Source organism: Rattus norvegicus, chromosome 6 (genome assembly GCF_021556685.1).
Source record: "Rattus norvegicus strain SHRSP/BbbUtx chromosome 6, alternate assembly SHRSP_T2T, whole genome shotgun sequence".
NCBI classification, from domain to species: domain Eukaryota; kingdom Metazoa; phylum Chordata; class Mammalia; order Rodentia; family Muridae; genus Rattus; species Rattus norvegicus.
In genome coordinates, this window is record NC_141539.1 from 28,610,385 (window position 1) to 28,623,412 (window position 13,028).

The 13,028-nt window shown below is 40.1% G+C and overlaps 1 protein-coding gene across 16 annotated transcripts in view; it reads right to left on the bottom strand.

The window, feature by feature from the left end:
• The window catches only part of Lclat1 (lysocardiolipin acyltransferase 1), a 144,274-nt gene that overhangs the window by 102,142 nt on the left and 29,104 nt on the right, over positions 1-13,028 (bottom strand). For 2 of the 16 annotated variants that reach the window (NM_001431931.1, XM_087553685.1), the window contains exon 2: positions 10,178-10,254. The exons of the other annotated variants lie outside the window; for them this stretch is intronic. The gene's annotated coding sequence lies outside the window, so the exon portion shown is untranslated. The remainder of the gene's footprint in view (positions 1-10,177; positions 10,255-13,028) is intronic. 16 annotated transcript variants of the gene reach the window in all.

The window sequence follows — 13,028 nt, forward strand, 5'->3', positions numbered from 1 at the left end:
TGTACAGTCCATAGTCACACCACTGCCCTTAATGAAAGATTTTAAGTTACATGTTACTATAATTAAACAAGCACAATTTCAAGTACTCATTTTAATACACAGGAGCAAAAAGAAAAGAGTCAAATCAGTGCCTTTCTTACAGTCTAGTCTCATGGCAGAATAATATAACCTTGGTATAGTCAAGGACTAGACACCCAGAGTTGTATGCTGAGGTGTGTAGAGCCATGTACATGTAGTCTTTCTTCAAGTCTTTATCAGGTAGGGACTTTATAACTTAGAAAGACACAAGGAACTACTCCTTAGAGAAACACTCACCAGCAGCCTCAAAGGCCCTCTGCTGGAAGCAAGTCTGGAGACTGCCTTTAGGACCTGAGGAAGCCTGCCATGTAGGAGTCACGCCATATCATTTTCACTAATGGAACAAGTTTTCCAAGTGCCGGAGTAACAAGTGGAACCAAAGACATCACAGGCACCTTCTTTTCTAGAAAACACTTCTAAATTGGGAAATTAAAAAACCCTGATAGAATATTAAAGAAAATGTAGCGATACAAGATCCACTTCTCACAGATTATGGAATGGTATTGTTAGTATATTTCTATTAGACTTTATTTCAAAACCACCTTGGATGCCATAATTTTTGTATAGTGCCTTGTAATATAAACAGAATTATGCCACTTTTATCCAAAGCATATCAGATTGAATTCAACCACAAAATTCTCTGCAACTAGTATAAAACACTTTTTTATAACTTATTCTGAAAAACAATGGCTAGATTTCAGTTCATGTACAAACTGTATTTTGTACAAATAATTATAGGGTTAATATCTGGAACGTCTACTTTACTATTAAAATATTACATATGTGACCCTTTTCCTTACACTAGCAGAGAGGAAGTAAGGAGCAGATGGAGAATGACCCGAAACTCTGTCCATGTACTTTCAAGAGTGTTTCATGTAGCGTGTTCCTACCATTAGCAAATAAAAACATAAATGAAGAAATTAACGTGAAGACCTATAAAAATAGTCATTTGGGAACAAAAATTCTGAGATCTGCAGAAAAAGAACTAAAAGTCATAGTATCTTTAAAAGTATTTAAAAGTATAACTTTGCTAATTGGTGGGAAAGGCAATAGTTTCCAGAGCAGCACAGTGCAATCATTAAGGCATTATGACACATGGAACCTCGTCTGCCCAAAGAGGCATTAGAACGGTTTGTTAAAACTCCCATGAAAACTCACGTGTGAACAAACACAGAGCAGCTCTAACCCGGAGTTGCCCTTCCCTATAGCCACCTCATCCACGCCTGGGCCTCTCCTCTCCAGGGTACGTACTAGGGAGCATCACCTGAGAAGCAGGCCAGGCTCGTAGGCTTCAGGCATCAGAGGTTCAGATGCACTGAGGCTGTGAGGCTTTCTGAGACTGTGCAGTTTGTTTACTCATTTGACTTTCACTTAAAGTCACCAGCACAAAATTTTGGCAATAGAAAAATGCCTTAAAATGGGGTAAGCCCTCCTCCTCAATCTGATTTCTGAACTACTTGGCTCTATTTAAATCAAGTGCTTTAAAAATGAATCCTTTCGGAAATCATTAGAAGTCAAAACAGATCTGTCATAAAACTATTTTATATTTTGCTTCACAATCCTCACAACTCTCGAAGCACTCCCTTTTGTAGCTGAACATGACCTCAAAAACACTTAAATGCCTAGACAGCATAGCCAGCAGAAAGCAGTCAATTTAAACCCACATGCTTTTAACTCAAAAGCCCGTGTTCTTTCCAACACAGAACTTCATGTTTCTGTAACAAGAATTCCAGATTATGCGGAATCCATAGTGTAGATAATGAGAAGCACACAGTCTGTATCTCATCAGTTATAAATGGGACCAGGGAGAGGGCAGGGGCTGGAAAGACAGTTCAGTGACCAAGTGTATAATCACTCTTACAGAAGAGTGAAGCACAGTTCCTGACAGCCATGTGAACATTACTTCTAATCTGCCTGAAACCAGAGTTTTCTGTATCTGTATCCTCTTCTGCTCTACACACACACACACACACACACACACACACACACACACACACACACACACAATTAAAAAACACTTCTTAAAATGAAAAGAAATGGGCCTGTAAAGATGGTGTTACAACTCATTAACAGAAAAGGAAAGAGAAAAACTTGAGACCGGTAAAGCAAAGCCTGGCTTAAGTGGAGGTTTAACCAATGAACTGAGTATTGTTTAATAAAGACATAGCCAGGGACAAATGCAGGGCAACACCTGTAACTCCAGCACTTAGGAGACAGAGGCAAGAGAAACTGATATACAGTACAGGATTAGCCTTGACTATGAAGAGAGACTCTGTATCAAACAAAACAAAATACACTCTAAAATCAATAAAAACAAATGTGCTTAAGTGAAACTATTAAGTCTAAAAAAAGTTACTAAGTCTGAAACTGTCATGAATATATGCATTATACTTTATTTTTACAACAAAAAGTATTTGTAAAAAAGTAAAATATCCTTCAGATGTTTAACAGAAATGACCTCAAGTGCAAAGTCTAACATTTAAATAAACATCTAAGCTTTTTCTCTAGCTTTAATAACCTAAGATCCTGACAAAGGCAGAATTCAATATATATACTGCTGTAAAAACCCCACAACACGGGGCTGGGGATTTAGCTCAGTGGTAGAGCGCTTACCTAGGAAGCGCAAGGCCCTGGGTTCGGTCCCCAGCTCTGAAAAAATGAACCAAAAAAAAAAAAAAAAAAAAAAAAAACCACAACACCAACAAGCAACAATCTAGAAACTATTTTTAAAAAATCCCTCGCAGATATCAATCATCCCTACAGGCTAACCCGATCCAGACAAGCCCTCACTGAGACTCCTGGGGGTGATCCCGTAAGGTGTCGGGTTGACAATTAAAACTATCCACTGTGATATATAACAGTTACAGGAGACTCAGGTGGGTGGGAACCTTCTCTTCCCTCAGAGCCACTCAGGGCTCTAGGCTCTGCATGTCCTGGTTCATGTTCATCCTGCACAAAGTTTAAGGATGTGAAGGAACAAGGCCTATTGTTTCTAACCACATTCCACTGTCTAGAACTCAGTCACAAGGAAACAAGCTTCATTCTCAGAGAGGGACAGAACAGCATGTAGTGGACAGCTGGTGGCATCTTTAAAGAGAATTCAAAACTGAACTGTAAAGGAGAGTCAAAGGGTTTGGGAAGGGAGCCTCAGATGGACAGACATGAGCCACAGTAGAGGCAACAGTGAGCAGGGCGGTCTGGACACTGTCTCCACAACAGTGAGCATGAGGATGCTTGGGCATATGGCTTCCCAAACGTGCCAAAGCTCTACCTGTCCATGGCAAACTGAAAAAAATAAGTGCAAGTTCATAACTCAGTAAAAATGTTAACATATTACTCAATTCTCTATTACTTTAATGTATGATGTTAGGAAATCGATTTTACATCTTAATTTTATACTAAAATATGTTTAAATATGTTATTTAAGTCTGTGACTAAAGTAATGGCCTTTCCTGACTACAAAACAACTCAGTCTTACCCCATGAGTAAGGGGGACTTAACTTCACCTTTGGTCGGTCTATGTACACGTCAGTGTGCCAGTGTATGCTATTAGACTATTCCTACATTCAGACGGGCAATGCAGCATGAGTTACCAGAGGTGGGCAGAGCAGCTTAGCAGCCAGCAGAAACTATCTACACTCCAAATCCAAGTCCACAAGATGTCAGTCAGACCGTCTTCTGGGTAGCGATGTTTATGCCTACAGTGCTGCGGCAGTCGGCTGTAGTCGAGTCTTCTTCTGTGCAGTGGGCAGTGGTGATGTCAAAGTACAGAGACAAAAATACCCATATACATGGGACACCATAATGCCCTTTTCAAAGCTCAGGAAAAACTGTCACAGAAGGAGGACAAATTTGAGACAAAGAAAGGGGAAAGCAGTCTAGAATCCTGACCTCTGGGCACAGCAGGACTTTCGTGCTCAAACCCTCATAGCATCTGTGGTTCCCATATAAGATCTGCTCACGATTGGTCCTGGCAACACCCTCTGTCCAGTAGAATGGAGAGGGGCTAGTGTGATTCCATGCCCCAACAAGACTGAGGTGGGTGATGTGGGAGAAGAGACATTTTCTTCACTAGGGTAGCCACTGGTAAGGAGCCTACATTCCTGTAAACAAACTCCCACCCACAATCCTGTAAGTTTTCACAATGAGACCCACTAAATCACATGCACACTTAAGCTATGAAGGTGGGAAATGGAGAATGTTGGAAGAAGGGGATTGATGGGGGGGCAAGAAAGAGTGAAGGAAGTGGGTGAACATTATCTAAACACATTACATATGTGCATAAAATGACATAATTAAACCCAATTATCATGAACAATTAATATGTTAATAAAACATTAAGATAAAAATTAGAAAGCAACAACTGAACCATTTTTGATTGTATAACCATGCGATGTGCAAGAAAAACACACTAAACCCCAAAAAAGGAGTTGAAGAGCAGAGTAAATTAAACTGTGAAGGCTCAAAAATGTAATCTCAACACTGGAGAGGCTCAGGCAGAAGAATGGTGTGAGTTCAAGCCAACCTGAGCTACAAACAAGATGAATGCCTGTCTTTAAAAAAGAAAAAAAGAAAAGGAAAAAAACAAGGAAAAAAAGTTAATTAGCAAACTAAAATACACTCTGTTACATAGCGTGAACATAAAACTCCCTTTTTAGTAAAAATACTAAGCTAAAAAAGTGGCATAATATATAATATACACAGTGTGTCTCTGACTACCCATTAGGTTAGAAGGTACCGTTTGTTACCATTATAAACAGCAAGAAAAATGGAGAATGTTGGTGCCCAGAACTTGGGAGACTAAGACAGGAAGACTGCCTCAAGTCTGATGCCAGCCTTGGATAGAGTGATGAGACCCACAGAGGGGGACAAAAGAGGAGGGGGAAAAGTCAGTAAAGAAGTAAAATGATCTGTCTGCTAAGAAAATTCAAGTGTTATTCAACAATAAATGTAAGAAATCTAAGAGTATTAACCTTGAACACTAAAAAATATGAACATTTATAAGTATTAGCAACTAATGGAAATAGGAGCGAATTAAAATAAAAGCTAATTTGTACCCTCTAATAAAAAGTAGTTCTTCCATCTTCCCCCCACATCTACTAACATCCTGGGAACCAAGGCACTGCACTGCACACCTTAAAAGTACCAAGAAACCCACAGCCTGGAAGTCAACGGTAAGAATTCCACTTGCTGCAAACTTAGTGAATGGCTTCAACAAGTGGCAAACGTTCCTGTAACTGTTAGTCATGCATCTCTCCAGCCAGTTTAAAATAAGTAGGCCATGGGAGGACCAGAACAAATGAAGCCAACTGTGATGGAAAACACCTGCTGGTGATTTCTGCGGTTAGTGGCTTCCAAAGGGAGTGCATATCTCTTATCATATCTAATCTTGCCATGCAAATAGTCAAGTACTTGCTGGTGAAAGATCACACTGTGTTGAATGGAACAACTATCTAAATCCGCCACCGATATCAGTCTGTACATCATTAGTCAGGTTTGAAAAGACTTTGCTTAAGTCAAAGTTGGTTTTGTTTTTTTTTTTTAAACTTAAACACATATCGTTGCTATAGTAAAGTATCTAAAAAGTTATTTTCACAAACAGAATTTCAGATCATTTAAACTTAGTTTAACCTACACAACTGGGAAACTCAAATTGTATTTGCTAAATAGTTCAAGTTTTAAAGTGAAGTTACTTTTTAAAATGTCTGGCAGATATATTAGTGTTCTAGCCTCACAGAAGTGTACACAGCCACAGTGTGCACACTGACCACGGGTTTTGTTATGCTCTCACCTGAGTGTGCATGCTATATACTCTGATCACGCCCATTTAGTCATATTAAAATTTTGCAGCTTAGATTTACAGAATAGCCAAACTTTAGTTCTAGACAAGGAACTAGACCTGCCTTAAGAGATTTTATTCTGAATAACACATTTCTCAACAATAGCCATATTCTTCCCATGCCATTATCTTAAAATCACAGTAAATCAGTTAATGCCAAAGCCAACTGTTATATAATAGTGAGAGGTTACTAAAAATGTGACATGAATATCTCCAAAGTCAGACCACAGAACACTGAGTAGACAGACTTGAGCCCCATCCCCTAGGACTACAGAACACAGGGAGCGAACAGACTTAAGCCCCACCTCCTAAGACCACAGAGCGCAGAGTAGACAGACTTGAGGCCCACCACCAGAGGGTACAAATCAGAACTCTTTCTTTTTTTTTTTTTTTTTTTCCTTTTCTATTTTTCGGAGCTGGGGACAGAACCCAGGGCCTTGCGCTTGCTAGGCAAGCGCTCTACCACTGAGCTAAATCCCCAACCCCCAGAACTCTTTCTAAATGAGGCATGTGCCCTCAAATGAGAAGTTTGGGGAGGCTGCAGTCATATGCCAACAATGCTGTCCATACTTAGAATATTTCTAGAACCCCTCTTTGGGAAATCCCTGTAGGATCCTTAGCACATTCTATTGATTGATAAATGCGAACAAATTTCTCATCTTAGAAAGTGTATCTGACTTTTTGAATCACTTAAAAATTCCTGAGGCATGTAATAAAAGATGCAGTGCAATCTATACCCGGTGACAAAACGTGCTGTAAACACAAGGCAAGGAGACCAACTTTCCTGGGACTCGACCTTGGAAAGGTAGTAACTGCCCTAAAGCAAATTTCTCATTGCTATCAGAGGACTCTAGCCTCAAGTAAACAGTCCACACAAACCTACCTCTCATCTCACACCCAGTAAACAAAGATTCTAAGAAGGAAAAACATTGCCCTAATTTACTGTAATATTTAGTAGCAATTTGAGAAGTTTAGGTTTCTTAACCCTAGTTCACTATTCAATAGTCTTTCTTATATGCTTTATTGCCTATAGGAAGAAGAAAAAAGCCTCATTTCGTTGTGTTCTAGTTCAAATTATAAGCAGTTTGCTTCACCATATGCTAATACCATGAAACACTACTATCTCCAAAGACCCAAACAAGTGGGAGTGCGCAGTCCTGATGGTGAAGCTTCAGAACTGTGACCCAAAATAAGCTTCTATTTACATGGCCCATCTCCATATTCATTACAGTGAAGGAATCTTTTCCTATTTGATGTACATATCCAGAAGAGGAAAACGTCCAGGCAAACCCTGTGAGGGATTATCATGATTAGGTTAACTGTATATTTGAATTATCTACCTTAGATTAGCCTCTGAGCACTCCTCCTGTGAGGGATTGAGAAGACCGGCCCTAAAAATGGGGAATACCATTCCCTGAACAAAAGACATTATGGGTCCTATAGTGTGTTACAATGAATAGAAGCTGGAAAGATGGTGCCACACTTAGAACCACACGCTGCTCTTGAGAGGTCCCTCCCTCAGTTTGCTTCCCAGAACCGACATAGGCAGCTCATGACCTCCTGTAACCAGGACTCTAAGGGATCCACTACCCTCTTCTAGTCTTCTAGGGCGGGTGGGCGGCGACGCACGCAGGCACGCACACATGCACGAGGGGATGGAGAGACACAGAGAGCGCAAAGCACAGGCATCCAAGGCTCTTAGTCCTGTCTGTGGACACAAAGAAAGCAGCTGCTCCAAGCTCATGCTGCCGCGACTTCTCTACCATGGTAGACTGTATTCTGGAACTGTGAGCCAAAAGAAATTCTTCCTTCTTTAAGTTGCTTTTGAAAAGCCACAGCACATGTAAAGTAAGACGTGTGTCCTTGCCTCATTACTCTTCTCAACAACCCAGTTAGACAGACATATGACATCATTTTTAAAATAAAGAAACCGGGGTTCAGTCAGTTCCTATAAAAGTCACAAAGTGACAGGTTGTATTTTCCAAAGATAGTTATAAGGTATCTCCTATGTTCGTTTTCTTTTTTTTTTTTTTTTTTTTTTTTTTGGAGCTGGGGACCGAACCCAGGGCCTTGCACTTGCTAGGCAAGCGCTCTACCGCTGAGCTAAATCCCCAACCCCCCTATGTTCGTTTTCTTAACAAATGTTTCACCTGATAGTTAAGCATTGCTAGAAAAACTGCAATACTCAAAACAGAATCCTCATATATCGCATACCCACATTCCCCTAATATAACATCTTAACATTAGATTCATATATGTGATGACTATTACTGTGAACCAATATTAATACATCTGTATTAATTAAAATGTTGTTTACATTGCCCTAGTTTTATCCAATGTTGTACTTCTGAGACAGGGACCATCAGAATACCAAAGTTGATTTTATTATCTATGTCTCCTAGATTGATGCTGACCACCGCCATGACAACTTCTGTTCTTGTTACTAATGACCTGAAAAGCCAAAATGCTGAGATTTGAACCTAGATAGAGTACATTTCAGTCACAGTCCTAAATTAATAACTATCTTTGCGTTATTTATATATAGGAAGAGAGAGAGAGAGAGAGAGAGACAGAGACAGAGACAGAGACAGAGACAGAAAAGAAAGAAAGGGAAGGAAGGAAGGAAGAAGGAAGGAAGGAAGGAAGGAAGAAAAGGAAAGAAAGAAAGAAAGAAAGAAAGAAAGAAAGAAAGAAAGAAAGAAAGAAAGAAAGAAAGAAAAGGAAAGAAAGAGGCACCTCCATGCTGGCCAATGCAGTGAGCCCGACATGGCAGGCATACACGCTTTGGACATTGTTCCAGTGATGGTCTCACTCTGCAGTATATTCTGTATGTGAATGAGCTGCAATGGTGTGTTGGACCATGTTTCTAACATATGTGACTTTTAAACATGAGTACAAATTGTCCCCGATGACAGGGCTAAGCAAGCTATATTAACTTATCTTTAAATTGCTATATTCACTTCCTGCACTGTTACGGAGTATTTCTTTAATTCAAATCCTACTTGCTTTCATTGAATGGTAGGAGTGCGTGTTAAGTATTAATAGATTCATTACACACATTACTTAGGGTTAACTTGCGGCCATTGCTAATTATAACAGGCTTGGGGGAAAATCTAACCTACACCGATTAAAATTCTATTTATAAAGGAAAAAAATCAAAACCACAGAAATAGTGCTGAGTTCAGTAAGTGCCAAATGCAATCCCTATTTAGATGTTGGTCTTACTGCAACACTGTAATTACCAAAAGAAAAAAAAGTGAATTTCTAAGTGTTTCAAGATGAAATGGTCTTTGAAGAATTTTTAAGGCTCGTAATTATTTTCCTAAAAAGGTAAATCATCCTTTATTAAAATACTAATTCCAGAAGTTAACACATATTGAATCCTCAATTTTATTCTTAAATAGGAAATGCCTCTAAAATTCAGAATCTCAACTCCTAACCAAAAATTCCCAGGCATCAGAGGTCAATGCTAACTTCCTCCAGCCCTACAGGATAATGCAAACCCTACAGAATGGGGTGCTAAGATTCTTCGTGTAAGTCAGGGTATCAAGGTATCCGTCTAAACTGACTGTCCAGAGAAAGGCTATGGCGACCACACAGCCTCTACTTCCTTACGCTCCCGCTTCCTCTCCAGTCAGCACAATCAGCTGTCCCTATCTGCCATCACATCAAATCTACCTGACAAAAGCAGAGTACTTCCGTGATGCTACATCCAATAGGCATTTCTTCCTCATTTTAATCTACCTCTTGGGGTTATTCTATACATGCTTATTCCCTCTTCAAGATGCTAGTCTCACTCAGCTTTTGTGACCCCTACCTCAGTGGTTCTACCAGCTAGAGGGGCTCTTCCTCTACTATAAGACCTTCAAAGTCTGAGGTATTCCATTCCTTAGACCTTGTTCTGGTCTTTCTCCATGGTAACCATATGGTGATCTCTCACTACAGATACCCAATGCAATGCTCTCTAAGTGCCACACTTGCTTACTGGACACTTGGACAGTAAGCAATCCAATAGTTCTGTCCTATCTACCATATCTAAAATAAACACACTATCACCCTTCTCCTACATGGTCCACTGCTCACAATCTTTCTCCAACTCAATAAAACAGAACAGCACCTACCCCGATGCTCACAAGCCAAGTTTATTCTTCTCTTTCCCTAATTCTCTAGATTCACTAAAGTCAGCATGGGGCATGGTAGCTTTATCTCCAATCTAGTCTATCATTTCTTTGCTGCTGCCACTTTTGTCAAAATACTCACCTCTTGCTTATGCCACTGTTGATTCTCCTTCTTTCCTTCTTGGACAAATGGCCAACATATCCAGTCCTTTCATCATCCTGTAGACAAATGCAGATCTGACTGCACAGTTCTAAGGGTTTCATTGGCTTTCCCTTTAGTTCTTATGGTTGTGAGGGTGTTAATCAATTTAAATGCAGAGCATATAAACTCAACAGGACTTTATGGAGTCTCAGGAATTACAATCTAGGAGGCTTAGACTGGGAAAGCTCCAAATAGTTAAACAAGAGTAACAAGAGTGGAAAGAAAGTAAAAGTTTTTGTATAGGGTTGAGAGGGCAGAGGGCCTATATAGGCAGCAGACTAGGAAGTGTTCACAAAACAGTAACAATAACAATATCATTTTATAGGCCTGTGTACAAGTAACTCTTTGGTTAATCCCATGTTCAGATACTTACAGTCAAAGAATCAAAATGGCCAGAGTTCCCATGTTGCTGTCATGGTTAATGTTGCCTTTATTTTATAAGGGCTGTCAACACTGTTCACTGCCACTTATGCCCCTAGCACCGTACCCAGCACACATGGAAAGCTTAGATTCTACTTGCTGAAAGGCTTAGTTTTAAAAGGAGGGTTGGCAGAAGCTGGCAGTTAAGTTGCTATAGACACTTTGGGGAAAGCTTCAAAAAAATGTGGTTCAGTGGATCAAAATATCATTCCATTAGTAGTTCCTTTAATACTTCTGGATTTATATCCTTTCTAGGCAAAAGCAGCATTAGACAAACACAAAAGTACAACAGGCAATGTCACTTTAGACCCAGAGTACTTTCTCTAGCTGCTGATGTGCCTTCATGTTCTGCCTCAATTGATACAGATACAGAAAGCAAGTATTATTTCTACTTTACAGATATGGCCACTATGGCTTGAAGAGGAAAATTACCCCACAGATATTTAGTGGGGTAGTGGAGATTAGAACCTAGCTCGAGACTTCCCCAGTTAACCCTTTCTTACCTCTCCCTCCTGTTTCGTGTGTGTGTGTGTGTGTGTGTGTGTGTGTGTGTGTGTTGGTATACATTTTCAGTCTGTAACACCAAAGAGCCTGCAGATATAAGCTGAAGTCACCTTAGTTCCAGCTGTCAGCTTTGGTCAGAGAAGTCTCTTCATGTGTTTAACAGTAACTATAGAGATGCAAAACTGGTCCAAGCCCCTAGAATAGGCAACTGTTGGACTGCTGAGTGCTCAGCATAACCAGATCAACCCCATTCAATACTCAGAGAACGTCCTGGGAAAGAGGGAAAGAATCTAAGGGCTGGGGGGTGGTTAGAGTACTGTGCACTGCTGTCCTTCACACAAGACACAGCCACAGCGCTCAGGGTCACGGCGCCAGAATTACCTGCACAAGGTCTGTACAAGACTGGGCTTGTCAACATCCTGTCATGGCAGCATGGTTCACCAGGGCCCACACCCCTTGGGGGATTGCTAGGTAGTTAAGGGGTGCTGGGAGAAGAAAAAAACAATTTCTTCTATGCTCTCCCATGAATACTCTCTCACACACAATCCTGTAAATACCTTAATGAACTTCTGTGGGCAGAAAGACGTGAGATAGAAGTAGACCAGTTAGGAAGAGAAGGGGAGTCAGCAGAGCAAGAGGAAACGAGAGGAGTAGTGGGGATGAATGTGATCAGAAGATATCAGACATGAAACTGTTGTAATGAAATCGTTTTGTATAATTAATACATGCTGATAAAAATACTAAAGGCTAACCTATCTGCTGAAAACGTATAAGCCCTACATATATCATCTGATGAGATTTTATGAGGTAAACACAACCAGACTAAGATAAAGCACCACGGGACCCTGCGGCCTCCTTCCAGCACTTCCCATAGTCTTCCATTCCTCATACCTACAGGACTCAGCCATGTAGGAAAACAGAGGGAAAGTATCGCCTTCTTCACAGGTGCACAGTATTCCACAGGACACACACAGCAAAGTGTATTTCTAGTCCCTGTACCTTCTTTTGTGCCTTTCTGGATTTAATTATATTAATAGTGTCATTATGAATATTGTTTTTGGAAGAAACTCAAGACCCAGATATGGAACAGGACTCTGAAGCAGCAGAGAAATTAGGCAACCTAACAAGATCCCACAAAGCATATCCCCTCTAGGCACTCAGGTCAGAAAAATCTATCTCAATTTTAACATAAAATTTTTAATTTTTATGTGATACAAAATAAAATCTTAGGTACCAATACTATGCAAAATAAGATTATAGTTAATGGCTACTACAGTTACTTAATTAAAAGCTTTTCAAATAAAATTCAATCTTATCTCACTTGCAGAAGCCAATAAGACTAATGATAATATTTGGGGTAGGAATATTTTCATAATAGGTCTACTTTACAGATACTTGCCTACTCTGCTGTCAAATAAAAACTTGACTGGCAAATGAAAAACTAAATGTGGAAAGACAAGTCTTGCTCATGGGCAAGCGCATTCCAAAGCACCGCACTTCCGAGTCGGCGTTTTCCTACTGGAACTGTAAGACATGATAGCTAGATGGAGGTTTTACATCACCCCATATGTCAATCATCTCAAACGTGCCTGAGAAGAACACTAGCAACACAGTCTTCAACCACCATGGGCAAAGCCTAGTGTGGAGCTATGCTCTACAACCTTCTCCTATCACCCCCACCTGTGTGGTAACTATCCCGACTGAGAGACACCTCCTATCCCCGTCTTGTCTGTCAATCACTTGTATGACTGGCTTATGCCTATTTTTTATCTGTCACCAACACTTGATTCCCAGGTCATAGGCCACAGAATTCAGACCACAATTTATTTCTTAATTCATATACCTTAAGTCCTTTTCCATTCTTCAC